This window comes from Myodes glareolus, chromosome 2 (genome assembly GCF_982192425.1).
Source record: "Myodes glareolus chromosome 2, mMyoGla1.1, whole genome shotgun sequence".
NCBI lineage: Eukaryota > Metazoa > Chordata > Mammalia > Rodentia > Cricetidae > Myodes > Myodes glareolus.
In genome coordinates, this window is record NC_142027.1 from 107,415,937 (window position 1) to 107,431,497 (window position 15,561).

The 15,561-nt window shown below is 40.0% G+C and overlaps 1 long non-coding RNA gene across 1 annotated transcript; it reads left to right on the forward strand.

The window, feature by feature from the left end:
• Positions 1-938: 938 nt before the first annotated feature.
• On the forward strand, positions 939-8,488 carry LOC125396824 (uncharacterized). Its single transcript, XR_014999663.2, has 3 exons — positions 939-1,039; positions 7,913-8,316; positions 8,408-8,488. It is a non-coding gene; the product is annotated as an uncharacterized LOC125396824 (long non-coding RNA).
• The last annotated feature ends 7,073 nt before the right edge of the window (positions 8,489-15,561 follow it).

Here is a 15,561-nt window from a genome sequence, read left to right on the forward strand (position 1 = left end):
GAACTCTCAGAGATGTTTTGTCCTCTGAAACCCTAATCCTGGAAAAAAAGGTGTGTTTCAACATTACCTGAACTTTAGTGCTTTAGCTATGCCTCTTGTCTTCAGGCAAGATTTATTTATTAAAATACAAATATTATATCATTATATTGGTTCTTATGATATAATTATGATGAAGCCTCATTCTCTGAGGCCCACAGAGGTTCCTCACATGGCCTTGGTTGCATTGGAAACAGAGCATCTTGTTACAGCATCTCAGTGCCAGTGAGGGACCACATCTTTTAAATCCATCAGTCTAAGTTGAAAGCAAAAAGAATTGAATACTCTTGAGTACAGAGATGATGAGGATTGGAAAAACCAAATGTTGATACAGAATTATAGGTCACAATACTAAAGGCCATTAAAGAACCCTACATAACCAATCAAAACCAGTCTCCATAATCCAAGGAACCAGAAATCTTCCTGAGTCTATCATTTTCTTTGCCCTTATTTATCATTACCGTTAAGGGTAAAAGGTCTTTGTCATGGATTGAATTTGATATATCCTCTACGGTCTCATATGCTTGATCCCTTGTGCCCCTTAGGCAGTCCTGTTTGAGTAATTAGGGAACTCAGGGATGTGTGGCCAGGCTGGAGGTGGTTGATCTTTAAAACCCCTGGAAAACTATCAATGCAGTGATAACAGTTGCCTCACACTCTCCTGTCAGGGCCAGAAGCTGAACCCAACACTAAGCCGAGCCTGGTATTCAGAAAGCATAATACAAGACAACCTCTGCCTCTTGAAGTTGTATTTTGACATAGATTTGGGAGGAGCCATGAAAAGAACTAGAAAATGGTGAAGGATTTTGGCTAGCTGTGATTGGTCCACAGCTTGTATGACCTCACAGGGAGCCATTGTGTGCAAAGACAGTCCCCAGCCCATGTAAGTGAAGCTGTTAGTAGGCTACAAAGCAGTGGGACTCAGAATTTTGTTCTGAGAGCATTACTTTATTAGGATCCTCTTTGAAATTGAACATCGGTGATCGCCACTGACCTGAACACAGTGAGTTTTTTACCCAGGGCACTGGGGTTAGGGAGCAGTTGGTTTAGACTTTGGTTTATAGTTTGTAGTTTTGGATTTGCTTTGTGCATTTATTTCAGATTTTCTCTTTTTATTACCAACTATTTTCTAATATCTACCCATTTATCTTAGCCATTTTGTACATTGGTTTATTTCTAAACCTAAAGCTTTTGTCAGTACATATTAGCTTTAGAAAATAGTTTGACTATACCATGCACTTGGACCCAACTCATTAGCTTTGCTACTTACCACAGCATTTCATTGGCCTTATGAATTCCCTTATCATTGTAAGACTCATCCTCTGACACCATCCCACTCATAAAATAAAATATGAGTTAGGACATCTTGAAGAACAACACATTTCCTAATGGCATCACAGTGTTCTGGACAGTGTACCACATGATTCCCATAAGTGGAATTTAATAAAAAAAACTGAGTATCATGAATAAAGAAATAAGGAGGTCTGCAACAGTCAGAGTCACTAGAGAATTTGACAGTCTAGGTAAAAGCAATATTGACAAAGCCCTTGTGATCACTATCCAGTGAATAACCACATCTCTCACTTGGGTCATCAGGCAGCTCATTGAGTCCATTCTTGGTGTTACTGCTATTCTCTTTATACTCAAAATGTTCTCATTAACGTTTGTATGACAGAGATCTAACACCATCTCATATCTCTGAATCCCTGGTCTCTACAAGGGCGTGATATCTGGGAAGGTTGTGAAACAGCTGGGTGGTAGAACCCAAAGGAGAAATTGGGTCATTACAGGCAATGAAACTCTGAAAAGCCATGCAAGCATGCTTGAGATCGACCTTCCCAAGACTCCATTCATGCCTTTCCTGTGCATTGTGATCCAGAATATGCATGTAGGACTTATGGATGTTGCTTCTTCTCAAAAACTGGTCATGACTAGGGAGAAAGAAATGCAGTCTGGGGGACACCAGGAGGAAAAATTCTTTTGGTTCTGAATAGTATGAGTGCCTTGTTGTAATGACATCACTGGACACATTGTGAGGTCTTGCAGTCCCTGCCCATTGAAGGTACTAGCCAGTTTGAGTCTTGCCCTCACACTGAGAAAAGGTGTTGACTTGTTGGCTTCAGGGAATTTGGACTCAGAATTTGGGTCATGTTCACATGATTATTATTGATCACTTGGAAGCAGACTTGTTGATCTAATTTGACCAAAAGAGTTTGTGTTTCTTTCCTGGATTGTTGTTTTGATCTATATCTTTTGAATGGTGTTTGAATTAATTTGTGCTTTCAAATTAGTTCATTGTTTTTAACCACCCTTAATTCTTGTCTTGAATGAGCATGTTATTTTGACATTTTTAAAATATTCTTTTCTAATTTTAAGTCTTAGCTAGTAGGAGATAATTGCAGAAAGTAAGTTTCACAATGGTGTACACTGTAAACATCCCCAGTTTGATTACATCTCCAAACTTTTTTGAGCCCCAAATGTCACCTGTTCTCTTGATGACCTTCCTGAATTACTATGTCCCATCCACCACAAAACAAAACCATGCAATCTCAATTATGGACAGCCCAGTGCACTGCTACATTAAATGAGGCCTACCATCTTTTAGATCCATCCATATGAGTTTAAGAAAAAAATTGAATATTAGGTGTGTAGAGGAGATGATGTCTATCCTAGAGAGTTCTTAGAGAACTTATAGGCATAGTGAAAAAGTCACTGAAGCAGTTCCAACCTCAAGTAGTCCAGACCTGTAGAAGGAGCAGTGGGCTGCATTCCTGCCCGGCTTGCGGCTAGCTTTATCTGAAATAATTACACAGAAACTGTATTCATTTAAACACTGCCTGGCCCATTAGTTCTAGCCTCTTATTGGCTAACTCTCACATATCGACTAACCCATATCTAATAATCTGTATGCCACCACGAGGTCATGGTTTACTTACTGAGTCTAGTCAACAACCATCTCGGGAAGGGGACTCATGGCATCTGCCTGACTCTGCTTCTTTCTTCCAGCATCCTGTTCTGTCTACTCCACCTATCTAAGCTGTTGTCCTATCAAAAGCCAAGGCAGTTTCTTTATTAACCAATGAAAGTAACACATAGACAGATGACCCTCCTTCATCATTTCCCCCTTTTCTGTTTAAACAAAAAGGAAGGCTTTAACTTTAACATAGTAAAAATACATAAAACAAAACAGTTATCAAGCAAGAATTACAGTTACAATATTTATATCTACGTTATCTTTTATCAGAACTAAGGAAAACTATAACTATCTATTCTTCAACTCCATCAAGGACTCCAGAAGGATATAATATTACCTAAGCAAACAAAAAATAAGCAACTTCCAAATTCTAGAAATTACAGAGACATCTCGCTGCCTGGACAGTCACCCAAAGTTCTTTTGTACCGTTGGGGCATCCATCTTCAGCCTTTCGGGCCCATAGTATCCAGGAGACTTTTCCATGAAGCAGGACATTTCAACGGCAGTTCAGTCACTATCTGCTGTGTCCCGCAGAATGTCTCACAGACTCTTTGATGATTCAGGAACCCCAAAAGACCATCTAACCTTTTGGCAAGTTCAGCTGTCCTCTCTCTGTTGGTTCTCAGTGTCCAGTTTATGCAACAGTCCAGGCAAGATCAGTTTCTTGCCCAAATGGCTATCAAACTCCATCAGGAGCCTCTTCAATGCCCATCTTCCTCTTGATGTACATTGGTGCTGCCAGGAGCAGATGTGTCTCATTGTCATGAAAAGCCCTAAGTTATTAAAACATTTAAAATGTCATATTCTGTAGTCTTTGAAAGATATGAAGAATGCCTATCTAACTGAAATATATCTCTATATATCTAGAAAATTTAACTAAAATGACTACAAGCTTGATTATTATAGATGATTATCCATTAACAACCTATATTTCTTAATTATATATTATATTTTTAAATGAACTACACAATCACAATACCTTAATCAAGATCAGAAATACATATACATTTAACAAAATTGACATTAAAATCCATACCAATGCAAATTATTCATATCTATATCATATCCCCCATTAAATATAAAAGAACATTTATAAACAATATCTGGGAATATGGATGTAGTTATTTCTCTCCAAACTTCTTCCTGCTGTATAGGGATGCTGTTAATCAGGTCTTTCATGGTATAACCTGTGTGCTAGGTTCCTCTCAGTCAGCAGTTGAGTAAAGTAGTTTTTTGAGGGTGTTCACAGCAACCTTTCAGGAAGACGTGGTCTATCATACCATATTGGGACAGAAGCAATCCACAGGGTCTCATCCTCTGTGAAAACAAAAGAAGGACCTCCTTTCCAAACATTATATTCTTAGACTCAAATTCTGAAGTCATAGTACCCTTATGATATCCATTCTGGCTAGCTTGGCAGCCCATATAATAAAATGTCTTTCTGTGCTTAGCTTCTTTACAGTCAAAAATTTTAAAGAAAACACAATATACAGAATTCAAACTCTCTGTGAATTTTCCATTTTACATGGCTTATTTTCTTTATTTCTTTTAATCTGTACTCTGTCTCTTTAAAGACTTTACCCCTTTTTTAAGGCATTAACTTTATTCTCTATATTCTTTTTCTTCTCTCTCCCAAGCCTACGTACAGTCATCCAACAATGTGACCCATTTAGAGGTCTTCTATGTTTGAATCTGTCCTATTGTGAACCTGTATTTTTTTTTTACTATCCAAGAGCATTTCTGTTTTGCAGTTTAAGCACTTAAGATTCTAAGCTGTAACATTCCTAGGTCAAAAACAGGTACTGCAGACTTGCCCTGCCCAGTTCAACATGGCAGAGCCACTGGTGACTCTGAACCAGTTGTGCCTCTAAGCTGCAGAGCTGTGGGCTGCTCTGGATGTTGGCTCCACCTCTCTTCAATTTAAAAATGGTGAATGTACCATTTCTGCTAGCTCTGGGGCTGCCAGGTAGGAGCCATACTCAGCAGTTTAACTCTGAGACTGAGCGTGCAGCACAGAAACTCTTTTCATTCAAGTTACATCCAAATCTGACACAGCCTGGAAACATCTCTCTGTATGGTGGCAGGAATCCGCCATGCTCTCCCACTGCCTAAGCCTGATTCCACAATCTGCCCAGGTGCAGGAAGGAAGCACTGAGCCATTGGCATGGTCTCAGAGTACTTCCCAATTTTGAGCAGACAAAATATCCAGTCCCATAAAAGTCACCAAAATGCTTTATATCTGGTGTTTGCGCTGCAATTTAAAATTTTAAAATGGTGCAGCTTTTTTTCTGCTGCTGTGGCTGAATCAGGAAATCACTCTATAGCATGCCCTAACAAACAGCAAAAAGGTGTGTTAAACTCTATATTTATGTCTAGAATTCTTTTTTAAGTCCTCTGAACTTTTACATGCAGTTAGTTACCACGTTGGGCAACCAAATGTAGTGATAGGAGTGCCGGGCCGCAGTCCGGCTCCTGGCTAGCTTTACCCGAAATAATTACATGGACACTGTATTCATTTAAACACTGCATGGCCCATTATCTCCAGCCTTTTATTGGCTAAGTCTCAAATCTTGACTAACCCATATCTAATAACCTGTATGTCACCACGAGATCATGGCTTACTGGTATGAGTCTAGCCAACATGGCATCTGCCTGACTCTACTTCTTTCTCCCAGCATTTTTTTCTGTCTAGTTTGCCAATCTAAGCTGCTGTCCTATCAAAAGCCAAGGCAGTTTCTTTATTAACCAATGAAAGTAACACATAGACAGATGATCCTCCTACATCACAGACCCAAGTCCCTAGTCTAAGTCAACTCAGAGTTCTTGAGTCCGTCATTTTTGTAACTAGGGGCTAACCTAATAGTTGAAAAAAGTCCTCAAGGTTTGATGTAAAAGGCCTTACAATTCCTCATGTGCCTGAATGCTTGGTCTCTAGTGTGGAGTGCTGATTGGTTTGGGAAGATAGAAAATCATAAATCATTGGAAAGCAGCAGGAGGAATTAGGTGACTGGATGCAGCAAGGGCCTGCCAAAGCCATGGAACCAGATGTTTCAGCCTCATCTTCCCCAGGCCAACTTCCCCATCTCCTCTAACTGTTCTCTCTGTCCTCAGAGGGCATAAGACAAGACAGTCCTTTTGTCCCTTAAGTTGCATCCTGTTAACACAATGTTCACTGCCATGATAAAAATAATACAGTCCCTAATTTTAGACAGAGAAACTACCTACAGTTACTCCATGCTGTTACTGGTCCAACCTTGTCAGTTACATCAATTGTTCTTTGTGAGAAATGATAGGAATTTTTTCCTAAATGACATTCAGTGGCTGGGCTTCATCCTGAAGCTGCAGAGAAACTCCTGTTAGATGGAGAGCATTTGAATCTAGCATTGGTACTGATACACTTGGGATTTCCCAGTTTCATGGACCTTGACATTGGGTGTTTTCCTTTCTGTTTCCATAAGTTTCATGTTCTGTGTAATCATTTGATTCACAGAGTCACTGCTGGTGTCTGAGACATTGATTTCTACACATGCCCATTTGACTTTTTTTTTAATTGGTCCCTTTTCAATAATTTTGTTTGGCTATGAGATACTGTCATTTCTTTAGTTTTTTGTTTAATTTAAAACCTCAACTATGAAAAGTAGGAAATATCCTACTTTTAGACATGTATGGGTACATATAGTGAGCATGGATCATTTTTATCTGCTGTATTACTTTGAAAAAGCTCCTGGCATCTGCTTACTGCACCCCCCTATTAAGAATCCACAAAAACATCCATGTCTCTAGTTAGGCTCAGGATATCTCTGGAACTGGCACAGTACATTAGATGCTGTGTCCATGTGTATTTCAGAAAAATACAACATTTCATTCTTTGTGGATGAACATGGATCCTTCCCGCTAAACTTATCTGTCAACTGATGATCAGTTTTTGTGTGGACTAATCCCTAGTACTCCTTGCTGAACATACTGAGAATGTGAGGTATCTCTAATTTGTTATTGAACAGTGTTGAATAGGGAATCTCATTTCAGATAATGGGCAACAAGGACAATATATTACATACTTTGAGTGTATTAGAGTGTGTGTGTAAGTGTGTCTGTGTTGGGGTATGTGTTTGTGTGTGTGTAAACCCATAAATATGCACGAGTTTGTGTGTGTGTGTGTGTGTGTGTGTGTGTGTGTGTGTATGTATGTGTGTGCATTCATTGTTTTGGCATCAGGTACTACTGCCATCTTAGAATGTTTAGAATGATCTTTTTTTGTCTCTGGTGAAGCAGCTTGAGAATCATTGAACTCCATTGTATTTAAAGACAGCAGGTATAATCCTTATGCAATCTTTGGTCCTGGGCTGTCCTTATAGGAAGAGACTTATTATCTTTCAATCTTGTACTCATATGGATCTTAGCACATTTCATAAGATCCTGAATTCATCATCATACCGAGATGCAGCAGCTGGTGGTGCATGTTTGGTAACCTCTTATACTTCTGTTTGTGTCTGCATTGTGAATTTAGGAATCTCTTTCTTTAAGGAATGTCAACACTTTGGAGTACAAGGTTTTCTCAAAGGTCCTAGAGTTCCCATGGATCATACTCATTTCTTTCCTGTCTCACATTTCAATGATATGTGTCTTCCTTTGGGGGGTTCATGTCAAGGGTTGTCAGATTTGTTCATTCTTTCAAAGGACCTGCTCTCTGTTTCAACTGCCAAGTTATCTCTATCTCTCTTCTTTCTTACACTTTCTCATAACAGTTTTGAGGCTGGAATGTTGTGCTTTGTTTGTTTTTGCATCTTTGACCACCAAGATACATCATTAGCATGCTTGTGAGACTTTTGATTTCTTGACGTACAAACTGATAGTCATAACTTTGTCTCCTAGTGCTGATTTTGCCTTTTTTTCCCTTTCTAGCATCTTGTGGCAGAGCCATTCCCCACTAGAAAAGTTGGAGGACACGGCAGATGAACTTTCCTGGATCAACCTCATTGATGACAGATTACAAGGATCCAAAGAATTAACATCGGAGTACTCAATATCCACTTTAGTAAATACAACCTATTCCCTCACTCACATTCTGGCTGAGGAGAACTTGGAAACAACTGTGCCAAACTGATTTCATGACACCTTAGCACAAAATGATTTACTGTACCAGAAAAATCATATCAACAGGAGGAAAAGTAAACATCATCCACAGGTCTGCTACTCCAGGAGCATACGCATCTCTCACCCTCCCTCGGTTTCCTTTGCGGAGGAGATGGAGTGAGCTGGCTCTGTCAGCATTCATGACAGAAACCAAAGTAAACAACAGGCAAGAGGTAAATGAAGAAACTAGCAAGGGCTTCTCTAAGTCCAGCTCCCCTGATTTATACATCAGATCTTAACTCACCTGTGAATTCTACCCCACAGGATGCTGATATCAACGAATTAAAGATACGCAAGGAGGCAGAAAATGCTGCCAAAAAACATCTGAGGGGACACAGGAGGAGGTAAGGAAGGAGGACATCACTTTTACTAACACAAATTTAGATGTGTTAGAGATTGTGGATAACACCAATGACGAAAAAGATTTTGAGGGAGATCTGTTTCTGTCGGATGAGATGACATCAGACAGAACCACTCCACCAGTTCTGACATCACCAGCCTGAACACATGGGATATCCTTTATGCTGTGTCCCCTCGATCCCCTTCCCAGCATGAAAATGACTATGAAACAGTCAAAGACATTATGAGGAGGGAGTTATCATCAAAATCTCCAGATGAACAACAGCTCCAGAAAGCACCCATAGCTGCCAACAGCACACTAGAAGGGGCTCTAAAGGTGTGATGGGAAAGATCAAGAAGCTGTTTGAAAGGCTTTCTTGCTGTCTCCCTACCCAAGCAGGGAATATACAACATCTAGGTAAGAGATAACAAGGACTGGGAAATGAAGTTTCAAGGAAATGATGCACCTGTACCACAAAATTAGTATTTGTATTTGATATGTTCTTTGCAAGGTACTTTGCCACAGGCAGGCTTCAGCCATTTATAGGATATGAATGTTAAGGTATCTGGCAACCTAAAAGGATTTTTAACACTGATTCCTGCTGATGAGGAGTCTGGGGTGATTGAGACAGAAGCAGACAGAAGACGGTGTTGGCAGGGACTGGGGTGCAGGAAGACAGGAGGAAAAAGACTTTGTGAAAGGGACAGCAATTTAGGAAGGAAGAATCTTGTGGCGAGCTCTGGTACCACAGAGCAGATTTTTCTTTTTTTCCTCTTTCTTTTCTTTTTTTATACTTCCTACATTTGCCTCAACTTTTCTCCATTTATTACCAAGCATTTTCTATGATCTATATATTTATCTTTGCCATTTTGTACATTGGTTTATTTCTAAACCTTAAAGCTGTTGTCAGTACATATTAGCTGAAAAATTAAAGTTTTCGACAACTCACCAGCTATTTTAGTTCCCACAGAATTTCCCTGGTCAGATCAATTCCCTTCTAATTGTAAGACTCTTCAACCTGCCACCATTTCACACATGAGACAAAATATGGCTGGGAATTTTGAGGGACAACACATTTTCTAATGGCATCGCAGTGTCCAGGACAGGCTACCCTCCCTATGATTCCCATAATTGGGAGTTTAATAAAAAGGGGCTGAGTATCACGAGTATAGAAAGCAGAAGGTCTGCAGCAGTCAGAAACACTAGAGAATTTGAGGTTCTAGGTGAAAGTAATATTGACGAAGCCCATGTGTTCACTCTCCAGTGAATAACACATCTCTCACTAAGGTCAGCAAAAAGCTCAGAGTGCATTTTTGGTATTACTGCTGCTTGCTTTATAGTCAAAATGTTCTCTTAAAAGTTCTAGTGGTAGAGGTCTAACTCCATCTCATTATCTTTGAATTCCTGGTCACAGTTCTGGAAGACACCAGGAGGAAAAATTCTTTTGGTCCTCAATAGTATAAATGCCTTTATGCAATGACCTCACTGGGCATATTGGGAGGTCTTGCAGTCCCTGCCCACTGAAAGCACTAGCCAGTCTAAGTCTTATCCTGACACTACAGAGAAGGTGTTGACTTGTTGGCTTCAGGGAACTTGGACTCAGAATTTGGGTCACGTTCTCATGGCTATTATTGATCACTTGGAAACAGACATGCTGATCTGATTTGACCAGAAGAGTTTGTGTTTTCTTCCTAGATTCTGGTTTTTATCTATCTCTACAAGGGTGTTTGAATTAATTTCTGCTTTCAAGTTAGTTTCTTGCTTTAAACCACCCTTAATTTTTTCTCTTAAATGAGCATGATTCTTTCACATTTGAAAAATACTCTTTTCTGATTTTAGGTCTTCGCTAGTAGGAGATAATTGCAGAAAATAAGCTTCACAATGGTTTACACTGTGAACACGCCCAGTACGATTCCATCCTCCAAGCTTTTTTGACCCCCAAATGTCACCTATTCTCTTGATGGCCCTCCTGATTAGCCAGGTTCTGTGCACCACAAAACAAAACCATGTATTTCAATCAGAGACAATCCACCACAGTGCTATGTTCAATGAGGCCTACCACCTTTTAGATCCATCTATATGAGTTTAAGAAAAAACTTGAATATCAGGAGTGGGGAGGTGAGGATGTCTACCCTATAGAGTTAGTTCTTTGAGAACTTATGGGCACAGTGAAAAGGACACTGAAGCAGTTCTAACCTCAAGTAGTCCAGACACAAGTCCCTAGTCTAGGTCAACCTAGGCTTTCTGATTATGTCCTTTTTCTGACTATGGTGCTCACCCAAGACTGGGAAAAACAGTTCTCAAGGTTTGATGTGAAAGGACTGACACTTCCATATGTACCTGAATGCTTGGTCTTTAATATGGAGTGCTGATTAGTTTGGGAAGACAGAAAACCTTAAAGCACTGGAGAGCAGCAGGAGGAATTAGGTGACTGGATGCAGTAAGGGTCTGAAAAAGCCATGGAACCAGCTGCTTCAGCCTCATCTTCCCCAGGCCAACTTCCCCAGTTCCTCCATCTGCCATGCCTCCCCTGTTCTCAGAAGGCATGAGACTAGGGAGTCCTGTTGTCCCTTAAGGTGCTCTCTGATAAGGAAATGTTCACTGCTGTGATAAAAATAATACAGTCTCTGTTATTAGACAGAGAAACTACCTTGGGTTACTCCTTGCTGTTACTCCTCCGATCTTGGAAGTGACATCAATTGTTCTTTGTGAGAAATGATAGGAAATTGTTCCTAAACGACATTTAGTGGACTGGGCTTTATTCTGAAGCTGCAGAGAAAGTCATGTTGGATGGAGAGCATTTGGATCTAGCATTGGTTCTGAAACATTTGGGATTTCCCAGTCTCACGGACCTTGACACTGGGAGCTTTCCTTTCTGTTGCCATGAGATTCATGTTCTGTGTAATCGTTGGATTCACAGAGTCACTGCTGGTGTCTGAGACATTGATTTGTGCTTGTGCCCATTTGACTTTTTTCTAAATTTGATCCATTTTCTATAGTTTAGTTTGGCCATGTGGTACTATAATTTCTTTTGGGGTTTGTTGTGTTATTTTAAACCTTAACTATGAAAAGTAGAAACTATGTCTTGAGACATGTATCCATACATATAGTTAGCAAGGATCATTTTCATCTGCTGTGTTATATTGCAAAAGCCTCTGGCATGTGCTCACTGCACTCACTTTTTAAAATTCCATAAACACATCCACGGCTCTAGTTAGGCTCAGGGTATTTCTGGAATTTGCACAGTACATGAGATACTGTGTCCATGTATATTTCAGAAAACTACAATATTTCATTCTTCCTGGAGGCATGGACCCTTCCCTCTAAACTTGTCTGTAAATTGATCAGTTTTTGTGTGGACTAATCCCTAGTACTACTTGCAGAAGCCCTGTGGACATGACATATCTCTTATGTGTTCTTAAACAGTGTTGAACAGGGAATCTCATTTTAGATGATTGGCATCAAGAACATTATATATACATTTTGTGAGTGTGTGTATTAGTTTGTTGTGTATGTATGTCTCTATCAGTGTGTGTGTGTGTGTGTGTGTGTGTGTGTGTGTGTGTGTGTGCATTCATTGTTTTGGCTTCAGGGTACTACTGCCATCTTAGAATGTTTAGAATGATTTTTTTCTCTGGTGAAGCAGCTTGAGAATCATGTTTTCCATTGTGTTTTAAGAAGGCAGGTATATTCCTTTATGCAATCTTTGGTCCTAGGCTGTCCTTATAGGGAGAGAATTATTATCATTCAATCTTGTATTCATATTGTTCTTAGTATATTTCATAAGTTTATGAATTCATCATCATTCCAAGGTACAACAGTGGGAAAGCAGCTTGTGGTGCATGTTTGGTAACCTCTTATCTCTCTGATTGGGTCCCGTTTGTGATGTAGCAATCTCTTTCTTTGAGGATTGTAACACTTTGGAGTACAAGATTTTCTCACAGGTCCTAGAGTTCCGATGAATCTTACTCATCTCTTTCCTGTCTCGCATTTCAATAATATGTGTCTTCTTTGGGGGGTTCATGTGAAGGGTATCAGATTTGTTCATTCTTTCATTGAACCTGCTCTTTGTTTCAACTGCCAAGTTATCTCTATCTCTCTTGTTTCTTACACTTTCTCATAAAAGTTTTGAGGCTGGAATGTTGTGCTTTGTTTGTTTTTGCATCTTTGACCACCAACATGCATCATTAACATGCTTGTGAGACTTTTGATTTTTTTGACGTACAAACTAACTTTGTCATTTACTGCTGATTTTGCTTTTGTTTTCTTTCTAGCATCATGTGGCAGAGCCATTTCTCTCCAGAAAAGGTGGAGGACATGGCAGATAACTCTCCTCTATCAATCTCAATGATGACAGTTTCCAAGCATCCAGGGAATTATCATCAGAGTGCTCCATTTCCACTTTAGTAAATACAACCTGTTCCCTCACTCACATTCTGGCTGAGGAGAACTTGGAAACAACTGTGCCAAAGAGATTTCATGACAACTAAGAACAAAACGACTTACTGTACCAAAAAAATCATATCTACCGGAGGAAAAGCAGACATCACCCACAGGTCTGCTACTCCAGGAGACGTGCATGTCATCTCACCCTCCCTCAGTTTCCTTTGCAGAGGAGATGGAGTGAGCTGGCTCTGCCAATATTCATGACAGAAACCGAAGTAAAGAATGGGCAGGAGGTAAATGAAGAAACTAGCAAGGGCTTCTCTAAGTCCAGCTCCCCTGATTTTTACATCAGATCATAATTCATTTTGAATTCTGCCCCACAGGGTGCTGAGATCAAGGAATTAAAGACACGGAAGGAGGCAGAAAATGTGGCAAAAAAACCTCTCAGGGCACACAGGAGGAGGCTAGGATGGAGGACATCACTTTTACTAACACAAATTTAGATGTGTTAGAGATCGTGGATAAACATCTGAAGAAAAAGATCTTGAGGGAGATGTTCCTGACAACAGACACAACAACTCCACCAGTTCTTACATTACCAGTCTGAACACATGGGATATCCTTTATGCTGTGTCCATTCCATCCCTTTCCTAGCATGAAAACCAGTATGAAATAGTTGAAGACATTATGAGGAAGGAGGTAGCATCTGAATCTCCAGATGAGCAGCTCCAGAAAGCACCCATAGCTGCCAACAAGCACACTAGAAGGAGCTCCAAAGGTGTGAGGGGGAAGATCAAGAAGCTGTTTGAAAGGCTTTCTTGCAGCCTCCCTACAGGGAATATACAACATCCAGGTAAGGGATAACAAGGACCGGGAAATGAAATTTCAAGGATATGATGCACTTGGATCACCAAATTAGCATTTGTATTTGATATGTTCTTTGCAAGGCACTTTGCCACAGGCAGGCTTCAGCCATTTTTGGATACGAACATTAAGGTATCTGGCAACCTAGAAGAATTTTTCACACCTATTCCTGCTCATGAAGAGACTGGGGTGGTTGAGACAGAAGCAGACAGAAGACAGTGTTGGCAGATACTGAGGTGTAGGAAGACAGGAGGAAGGAGACTTTGTGCAAGGGACAGCACTTTAGGAAGGAAGCATCTTGTGGCGAGCTCTGGTACCACAGAGCATATTTTTCTTTTTTTCTTTTTCTTTTTCTTTTTCTTTTCTATTTCTTTTTTTTTTTACTTTCTACATTTGCTTCAACTTTTCTCTTTTTATTACCAAGCATTTTCTTCTATCTACATATTTTTCTTTGCCATTTTGTACATTGGTTTATTTCTAAACTTTAAAGCTGTTGTCAGTACATATTTGTTGTAAAATTAAAGCATTCAACAACTCACCAGCTTTGTTACTTCCCACAGCATTTCCTTGTTTTATCAATTCCCTCATCATTGTATGACTCTTCACCTGCCACCATGCCACTCATGAGACAAAATATGGCTGGTATATAGAGGGACAACACATTTTCTAATGGTGTCGCTGTGTCCAGGACAAGGTACCCCCCCCTATGATTCCCATAGTTGGGAGTTTAATAAACAGGGTTTGAGTATCACGAGTATAGAAACCAGGAGGTCTTCAGCAGTCAGAAACACTAGAGAATTTGAGGGTTTAGGTGAAAGCAATATTGACGGAGCCCATGTGTTCACTCTCCAGTGAATAACACATCTCTCACTCAGGTCAGCACAAAGCTCACTGAGTGCCTTCTTGGTGTTACTGCTGTTTGCTTTATAGTCCAAAGAAAGAAATGTAGTTCTGGGAGACACCACGAGGAAAAATTCTTTTGGTCCTCAATAGTAAAATGACCTTTATGCAGTGACCTCACTGGGCACATAGGGAGATCTTACAGACCCCGGGCACTGAAAGCACTAGCCAGTCTAAGTCTTATTCTCACACTGCAGAGAAGGTGTTGACTTGTTGACTTCAGGGAACTTGGACTCAGAATTTGGGTCACGTTCTCATGGATATTGTTGATCACTTGGAAACAGACATGCTGATCTGATTTGACCAGAAGAGTTTGTGTTTCCTTCCTAGATTCTGGTTTTTATCTATCTCTACAAGGGTGTTTGAATTAATTTCTGCTTTCAAGTTAGTTTCTTGCTTTAAACCACCCTTAATTTTTTCTCTTAAATGAGCATGATTCTTTCACATTTGAAAAATACTCTTTTCTGATTTTAGGTCTTCGCTAGTAGGAGATAATTGCAGAAAATAAGCTTCACAATGGTTTACACTGTGAACACGCCCAGTACGATTCCATCCTCCAAGCTTTTTTGACCCCCAAATGTCACCTATTCTCTTGATGGCCCTCCTGATTAGCCAGGTTCTGTGCACCACAAAACAAAACCATGTATTTCAATCAGAGACAATCCACCACAGTGCTATGTTCAATGAGGCCTACCACCTTTTAGATCCATCTATATGAGTTTAAGAAAAAACTTGAATATCAGGAGTGGGGAGGTGAGGATGTCTACGCTATAGAGTTAGTTCTTTGAGAACTTATGGGCACAGTGAAAAGGACACTGAAGCAGTTCTAACCTCAAGTAGTCCAGACACAAGTCCCTAGTCTAGGTCAACCTAGGCTTTCTGATTATGTCCTTTTTCTGACTATGGTGCTCACCCAAGACTGGGAAAA